The following is a 9,675-nucleotide window of genomic DNA, read 5'->3' as shown; positions in this document are numbered from 1 at the left end:
CATCCTACACAACGTTTCATCTATCATAAAGAAATTATGAGAAATACTTCATGTACGGAGAGTTTTTTCATAACTTTGATGATTCTTCAAATGAAAAAACGAGTAGAAATTGGTATTCTATATTTGGAATAACGCAATCGAGAAACAAGGAGAGTCAAGAGCTGTAGCTCTTAATATTTCTAAGGCTTTTGACCGTGTGTAGCGTGAGGATTTGCTGGTCAAACTTCGATGCTATGGATCATGTCGGATCATGCTATGGATGTCGGATCAGTTTTGTGTATGGCTCTCCAGCTTCCTGAAAGAAAGTTCCCTGCAACTGTACATCGATGGATATCTCTCGAATACTTTTACCATCAATGCTGGTGTTTCTCCGGAAGCCATATGGTCTCCGGTTCTCTTTTTATTATATATCAACGACTCATTGAAAAAAAACAAGAATCCAAAACCATAACTTTGCTAACGACATCACACTTGTTTCGTCATTACATTTGAACTCCTGGACATCAGCTGCGGATGCATATCTTTTCCGGCAGCAAGAAGTTGCATATCTTATTGAGGATCTGGAGGTGAATTCAAATTGGAATTGAAGTAACCAGGTTCAATCCAATGTCACAAAAACCTAGGGGTCGGGTTTCTCCTGAAAATAAATGTCTCTGAACCGAATATAATAGTTTCAGGACAGACAATTTCGCTTTCTGCTTCGATACGTTTGTTGGGGGTTAAAATAGACATCAATATGTCTTGGCACAATCATCTCACTGGAATTGCAAAGGCTGCTTCTCAAAAGTTTGAAGCAGTGTTCCAAATCAGAAAAGTTCACAAACTCCAGCGAATCAGACCTCAGACCTCCTTTGGAGTATTATCCAAATATACGGAGCTTCACACCCAAGCATACCCTGAAACTGCTGGATTCCATCCAGAAAGAAGCCACCTTCCTAAATGGAGACAAGAAGTTCACTTGCAACCTTGATAATCTGAAACATCAAAGAAAGCCTGCAGATTTGTCTCTCTTCCATAGATACTTTCACGGGAGATATTCAAGTGACTTGGCATATCTGATTCCACCAAGAGCGGTACATATCAGAAATACGCGACGAGCAGTAGCTGGTCATCGTTTCCAGGTACACCTTGAACTTCACTGTTTAAGAACTCTCTCATTCATTGAACTTTGTGTGTGTAGAATGAACTTCCTGAGAACGATTTTTCAAATGAATTTTATCTCCAGCGATTCAAATCCAACGTAGTGCTGTAGTGCTTGTGTTTCGTCCTTGGGAAAAATAGAATATGTTGTCACTATATTTCTATTCAATGCCATCTTCTGTCACCCGAGTAGTGGTATCGGTGTTTCTGATGAATTTAGAGTCTTCAGTGATTTGTATGCACTCAAGAGAATATTGAATGATCACCGGGAGACATATGAAGCACAAACAACTGAGAATACAAATTCAAAATAGATTAAGATACAAAATCATATGTGCGGGTGCCTGTTCAGCGATTAGAGATTGTTTCTGTAATGAATACAGTTGACTTGTTTTTATCTGAGAGTAAGCGTCGTCAAGATATTTCTATGAAAATTGTTGGGGTTGTTATGAATGGTTCGCAAGTTGACATACTCATTATCACTTGCGATATAAGCGATCATGTTGAAAAAAATTGACGGAATATGATTCTATGATTTTTGTTTAATTGAAATTTAACTCGTGATTCAAGTCAAACTCGATACTGTTCCATGTCTGGCCAATTATTTACATGTTGCTTGAGTCTATTTTCCAAGTATAGTTCAGTTTGAATCATGAATATCATATCACCATCTGAAGTGGCTATCCAATGAAGGTATGCCATTGGTGATATCTCATCTGTCAATTCATATAAAAGTATTCGTTTCAAGAAGGCTTTTTTTCAATTAGTATCTACATTTTTCTAGAGAATATATTTTCAAAGCAATTGCTTTCTATCTATCTTTGGGAGATTCCCACATTTTTTGTATATAGATGGAGAAGTAGAAAGCCAAAGCCTTCCTTGGCAGGCTGGGTGGATTGGCGCTGTGGCTGGTATGACGACATTACCGCTTGAAGTATTTATTTTCGCAAGCCCACAGGAAATTCAAAATCACTCACCTGTGAGCGGCATGAGTGATGTTCTTAGATGCAGAAGCGTGCACTCTGAATTATTGTCTGTCGCGCGGGAAGGCACTGTGCCTGTTGTGTTGACGTCGCTGCTTGAAGTATTTTTGTTCACAGAAAATTCAAAACTCCCGCCCGTGTTGCCGCGTGAGTGGTGGTCTGATTGGTTGTCTCGTTGACAGGCGAGCGGGTTGTGTGTGACTGCTCCTGGTTGTCTGGGTGGTCTGCCTGCTTGAATTATTTATGTTCACAGAAAATTCAAATCTCTCGCCTGGGTAGCCACGATGTTCTGAGATGCAGAAGTGTGCTCTCTGATTGGCTGGCGAACTGTGTGATAGTTTGAGGACACCACGTGGTAATTTGGCAAACTCTAATTGGCTGTCTCACCGCCTAGCTAGCTGAGCGACAGTTTGAAGACACCACGTGACAATTTGGTGAACTCTGGTTGGCTGGGTGGTCTGTTTGCCTTGTCTGTCGAGCTGAGAGGCAACCTGACTGGTGTGATGACGTTACTGTCTGCCTGAATTGGGGTAACTCCTACTGCCAAAAAAGTATATATGATTGTTTTTGTTTTTTCGAAGTGTACATTGGAATTTTTCAATTTTCTGTAGTTATTACCTCCTTTAGCCTATCACATGATACTGTAACATTGGCCAACTTAGAATAACGATACTTGATTGTTGTGTTTTTATCAGAATCACGCGTCAACTCCAGATTGCAGAAACATTTAATTGTAAAAGTAGTAGAACAAATTCAAATCTCAGGGCACCAGTAAATATAATGTGTTATAATTCAACATATGTGATATTGATGGAAGTTTCTTGAACTTCATCAAGGATTTTATCTTACATGAAACCTTTCGTTGAAATGCCCAAGTGACGACAAGATGTGATCCTTGAAAGGACGAGTTCTTGTGAGCGACGAAAAATTGATTTCCCCAGATTCTCCTGCAAACGCTCACAGACAGTGAGCGATTTTTTCAGCAGATTTTTCGTTTCGCTGACGTAAGGGTATTGGTCGATCTTTTACTGAATCAGTGGACTCAAATTTATCCACCACATTGCGAATAGTTCATTCGCTAGAACGAATATAGCGACCGTGAAATTGGCGAAGCACGCGATACGTTGCCCGAATAGAACACTCATTTCTAAAATACTATTTTATCATTTGTGCGTGTTGTGGACTGATTAAATTACATTTGACAGCTGTAGCTTCAACAAGATGGCCGTTATCAATCGTCAAAGTTTGGAATTGCTCCCTTGAAATTCATGATGGTTTCTACTTTCAATGAGTTGATTATTTTTCTATGTCCTGTAATATCAGATGTTGGACGATTATTATTATTACATCACCTGAATAACAAGAAAGTTCAACGAGAACATTTGTTCAGAAGTACAAGTACAATTATCAAAGACACAATGTTCGTATATACGAACACAATACGTTAATAACTGAACTGATATTTTTCAATAATAGGATTTCATTGTTGAAATTCATCGTGCCTTGACGTGACACCACAGATGAGGCACACGAGTCACCAAACTTACCAAACGCGGCTAACTACACAACTACACGTCGTGTATCCTTTTCGATTTCAATAATTTGGCTTCTATTCAGAATAATGTTTCGATTTGAATCAAAATTATCTCATTATACCAATGAGATTCGATAGAGATATTGAGATTTCAGAATATTATATGAAAATTCTTGCCATTCAAGGTGGACTATGAATCGATGGATTGTTGTCTCATTTTCATGAGGCTATTAAATCAGTATTCAGTATTTTGGTGGCCTTGCTTTTAGTTTTTTCATGATTTCATCGGTTTGAAGAAAATAATCATCAGAAATCCACATATTCCTGTTTTTTGAAAAACATCACTAGCAAGTTACCTGAATACATTGAAAAGTAGTGGTCGAATTTAATAATTTGCTTTCTAATGTAATTGATTTGAATTTTTATTCAATTCTAGGTTAGGTTGGGTCAGGTTAGGTCCAAAGTGAGTGGGTCTATTCGACCCTCTACCGCAACTCGCAAGGGTGTACTGTGGCTCACACCTATTTACACTCTCCCAAATAAACCCAGTCTCTTAGCGAAGCCGATTAGTTTGTATGGTGAGTAGTTTTTCAGGTCAAATGGCTCTGCTCTGTCAAACTCTGAAAACCTGATTCGGTCCCCAGCGGGGCAGGCACAAAGTATGTGCTCTGCTCTTTCATCAGTTTCCAAACAGAGGCGACACACACTAACTTCCAACAGTGCGAGTCTCTGCATATGATGATTCAAATGACAGTGACCTATTAGAAGGCCTGTTAGACATCGTAGTTCATTCCTACTGCAGTGCAACAGCTGTTTGGTATCAAGTTCCGAAAGGTGAATAAACGCCTTGGAAGATTCTGCCAGAAGTCCAAAAATCTTCTCAAAGCCTAAAGCGATGCCAATGATAGGTTCTGGCCCGATGAAGCTGCTTGCAGCACCCTCCTTCGCAAAGGAGTCATCAGCTTGACTGTCACTTGACTGTAAAATTGAGTAAAATTCTGCTTGAAATACAGTCGCGTAGGTTCCTAGGCAGGTTGATAACTCCTGGGTCCTGGGTACTGGGTCCGCGACTGAAAACACCTGCACCAGAAGCAGATGGTGTTTTTGATTCATCTGTGAACCCACAACTATCTTCTCTTGCTATTTCCTTCTACCGGAAGATCCATCAGTCCTCTCTGCTCGGGAGCAATACTTTATAAGGTAGTTCCTAATTGACTGTTGAAGGTATGAAGTTATAGATCATTTTTGGAATGCTGTGACTTCCAGTGTCAACCAACAGTCTGTTGCACTCTGAATTGAGGTGATTTGTGCAATTGGCAATGTGCACAAGTCTGTATGCAGTCCATCTAGCATTTCTCTTCAGAAAAATGTGGAGAGTGGGTATATCTAGAAGGATCTCCACCGCTGCTGACGATGTGGTACTGATGGCATCACTGATTGCCAGACAAGCCTGTCTCTGTAAGCCAGAGAGCTTCGCCTGAGCCGTTTTCTTTGAAGCCTTCGGCCACCAGGCAATTGCACCATAAGTTATCAATGGATTCGTTTGGAACCTAGACCTCAAGTTTTATCATAAATCCTTCGACATGTCCATAGGGACAGTCTGGCTTCGTGTACAACTTTTTCCAAGTGAGCGTTCCAGGTGAGTTTTTTATCAAGGATAATGCCGTTCCAAATGGAATCACCCCACCACAGAGGGAAAGTTGCGTTAGATCGTACAATTTTTTCTTTCTGGTGAAGGAGATTATCACAGTTTTGCTTTCGTCGTGCATTGGAGGGTATTACAAGATATGCGACGTGGACCTTGCCAAGATAACAAGATCATCTGCATGGGCTTGCAGATCTACTTTTCTTCTGTCGTGGGCATTAAGCAGACTTTCCATCAGGAGCGACCATAGAAGGGGAGATAGTATCCCACCTTGAGGGCAGCCTCTGGTGACCCTGAACCTGATGGCCTCGCCTTGAAGAGTCGTAGTTGCAGTTATTTTCACCAGCATGGCATAGATCCAGCCAGTTGTGGTCGATTATATACCTTTTCTAGCCAGAGACGAACCTATAGATTTAGGTAGTGTATTGTCAAATGCTCCTTCAATATCGAGTACTACAGCAACTGCAATTCTAGGGTAGTGAAACCCACAATTTCGGGGCATAATTTGTGTTCATACCTCCCCAAATAATATTCAGATAATATGCCTGGAAGTAGGGTATAGCCTGCAATCGAGTAACGTGACTTGAGAAAAAAACCATTTTTTTCCCAAAATTAGTTTTATTCATCAACGTAATATCCATCACGAACCACACAATCATTCCAGTGCCGCTCTAATATTTCTGTACCACTTTTGAAGAACGATTTATCTTGTGCTCCGAAATAGGTCTCGGTTTCAACAATAACCCCTTCATCCAAGCGAATTTTTAAACGTTGAGCATTTTTTGAGGTATGCGAATAGCCAGTAGTCGCTGGAAGCCAAATCTGGCGAATACGGTGGATGTGGGGGCAATTCGGAATTCAATTCATGTAGTTTTGCCATTGTTTTGATTGACGTGTGACATGGTGCGTTATCTTGATGAAACAAACTTTTTTTTTGCCATATGCGGTTGTTTCTTTGCAATTTCACCCTTAAAACGATCCAATAACGCTATATAATATTCACTGTTGATGGCATCTTTCTTCTTAAGATAGTCGATGAATATTACACCACGCATATCCCAAAATACTGAGGCCATAACTTTTCCAGCCGATTGTTGTGCTTTCGGGCGCTTTGGACGAGGTTCACTAGTTGCTCTCAACTCAGATGACGTTCGTTTTATTGATGGATCCATGTGATGGATCCATGTTTCATCAGTTGTCACATATCGCTTTGTTATGTTCAAACATGGCCAAACACTGCTCAGAATCATTATGACGTTCTTGTTTTTGGTCAACACTGAGCTCGCGCGACACCGACTTCGAACAGAGCTTTCTCATAGTCAGATGCTCATGCAATATAAAACCAACAAGTTCTTTTGATATCTACACAATGTCAGCTAACTCACGCAACTCCGTTTTTCGATCATTCAAAACTATTTGGTGGTTTTTTATGGTTCCTGGTGTACTGCTTCATTTGGACGACCACGTTTGAAGTCAGCAAACCAACGTTTAATAGTTTTTTCTGCAGGGGTGGAGTCCTTGTGACACTTTTCAAGCCATTGCTTTGCTCAAACGAACGAAAAAGAGTATAAAATCAAAATACGATTTTTTCTTTATCCATTGTTTGGAAAATAACAAAAATAGTTTCACTTTTAACACGATAACTCACAAACTCATTAGTGGAATATCATCAAACTTCAACAGTTTTCTGAAAAAGCGGTAAATGCAATAAGACTATCGCCATCTATGTGTTAGACCCGACACTTTCCAGCCGATGTAGTAGCCTGTGACGGATACAATTTTGTTTCAAATAGGGCGAAACAAGCTTTTTATGAAGTGAGATTCAATTATGAAATGTGCTACGGTTCTGTAACTTTTATCGTAATTCGTTTCACTATTTAATTAGAGATAAAATATAACATCAATTCTGTCAGAAATAATGAAGTTATATATCATTTCCAGCTGTTCTCAGACATCCCACAAAGAATTTTGTGTATTTTCCAGCATTATTTCCAACATGAGGATAAGAACAAAGTGAACTATTCCGCTTGAACTCAAAATGGAGTCTGGTCAGTACCAAACAAACCGAAACAACCTCTTTGCGTCTAAGTGGGTGCTACAACATAAGTTATTAGTGTGTCGTGCTTGAAGGAGCAGAAAGTATGGCATTAACATGAGAAGTCGTTGCCAATTCTTTGTTTTGAAATCAGAACGGCTCTCCCACCCTGACGGCGCCGCGGTGCTTTTGGAACGTGACGTCGCGGGGTATGAAGCTTATTTATACGGAGAACTGGGATTAACTCATAGAGAGGGGTGTTCCGGATGAAATATTTCTACAGGGTGGCTCGAGTTATTTCAATCGACTGTTTTGGAGTGATAGATCAACAGTGGTGAGTCATTACCAAAACCATCTTGGAATAATCAAAGTTGTGATTGAAATTTTGGTCATAACTCGTATAGTTCTGCATTAAAAAATGTGAGAAATCTCTGAAGAAAAGCAAAAATCAACTGAGTTTAAAACGATGTAAAACCAATTTTTTTTTCTTTATCCTTTAGACGAAACTGAACTTCTTGATATCATCAAGTCTATATCGTCTAAGATCTCTAATGGCAAATATGAATTACCAGGCAGAGTCTTGTTGAATGTTGCGTAATTAATCATTGAACCACTTACATACCTACTTAATGTCTCTTTCCTTGAGGGGTTCATTTTCCTCATACTCTTGTGGTTTCTGTTCTCAAGGAAAATGATAAGCACTCAACCTCCAACTATAGAGGTATTACTGCTGCCTTTATTTTTCAAAAATTTTTCAAGAATCCTATCTCAACGGACTTGTATCCTTCTATAAAAAGTATGACCTACTCGCAAAGAGCCAATATGGATGCAAATCTGGTTTATCAACCCATGATGCTACTCTTTCTTTCGTCAATCATGTTTTATTCAAATTTGAAAACGGCGAAAAATCTATCAACTTCATGACATTGGAGTTCGCGGTCAAATTCGAAAATGGATTGAGACCTATCTGACTGGCAGATCACAATCTGTTAAGGCTAGGCTCGAATAGGGAATATATCATTCTGAAAATCGAAACATTGCAACAGATGTTCCGCAAGGTAGTGTCCTGGGTCCTACCCTCTTTCTCTTATCCGTCAACGACATCTCTAATATCAATCAACGAAATTGTACTGTACTGTTTGCTGATGACACGTCCTTCTTATTGAGTTCTTTTTCTTGTGAAGGGTTATCTGACCAGGCTGATATTGCAGTTGCTGATATGCTTAATTAATGCGCCAGAAACGGCCTCGTATTGAATAGCAATAAATCAAATACCATTGTTTTCTCGCTTAGAGAAATGGACGGCGGTATATTGGTTAGAGCCAATACTAAATCTATTTTACTGAAAAACTCAGTCAAATTCGTATGGTTGAACATTAACTCCCAATTATCCTGGAATGATCATATTGACTCTACTTCTATTAAATTATCCAAGCATTATTTCGTTATTTGGAATCTCAGAAATACATTAATTATTTATTGAGCTACTACTATGCCTATGTTTACTCAAGTCTGAATTAATGCTCAGTCTGCTACGGTAACTGCAGCAGATTGAATGATCTGTTGATTGCTCAAAAAAAAATACTGGGAACCATGTGTTTTGGAAAATTTACTGAAATACAAATTCAAACTGTGATATTCATGTATATTTTGAATTGTGTCACTTACATTAAGAATAATTACCATAAGTTTCAGCAAAGGGATACTATCCGCATAGCTGCTGGTTATACTCTTAGGCAAAATTATAATCTGATAGTTCTTGTACACAAACTAACATCTGTATAAAACGGACCTCATATTATGTCTATAAAAATATTTAATAAACTTCCAACATTCATTAGGAAAATTTCCAATCCCATGAATTTCAAAAATAGCGATGAAAGTATTCTCTACAGAAATGCCTTTTATTCACTTGATGAATATTTTTAAACTGATCTGGTTACTTGACATCACTTTTGTTTGCTTGTTTATTATTCTACTGTTTTTTTATTGTTTTATATAATTATCTCCTACAACTACTATTGATTTAAATTTTTCTTATGTATACAACATATATATAATATAGTTTATCAAGTGATATTTTTCATCTCCAATCTTTACTTGTGTATGTGGCGATTTCCATGCTTGTAAAAAAGTCTCAGGGAAATAAAGTATTTTATTGTATTGTAACCTTTTGCGAAGTTTTGTATATCACTCACATGAATTTCTTGAATAAATATAAATTGAAAGAAAGAGCTTCCTCTTGACAAACATTGAATTACACGAAATAGAAAGTCTTTTTGAAACAATGACTCACATATGAACATCGAATCACGAGGAAACCATTTTTTCCATTCAG

This window comes from Leptinotarsa decemlineata, unplaced genomic scaffold (genome assembly GCF_025532065.1).
Source record: "Leptinotarsa decemlineata unplaced genomic scaffold, Ldec_3_MD MMD2_tig00001719_RagTag_RagTag, whole genome shotgun sequence".
Classification (NCBI taxonomy): domain Eukaryota; kingdom Metazoa; phylum Arthropoda; class Insecta; order Coleoptera; family Chrysomelidae; genus Leptinotarsa; species Leptinotarsa decemlineata.
The sequence above is the reverse complement of the archived record's forward strand: the minus strand, read 5'-3'. Positions refer to the sequence as shown.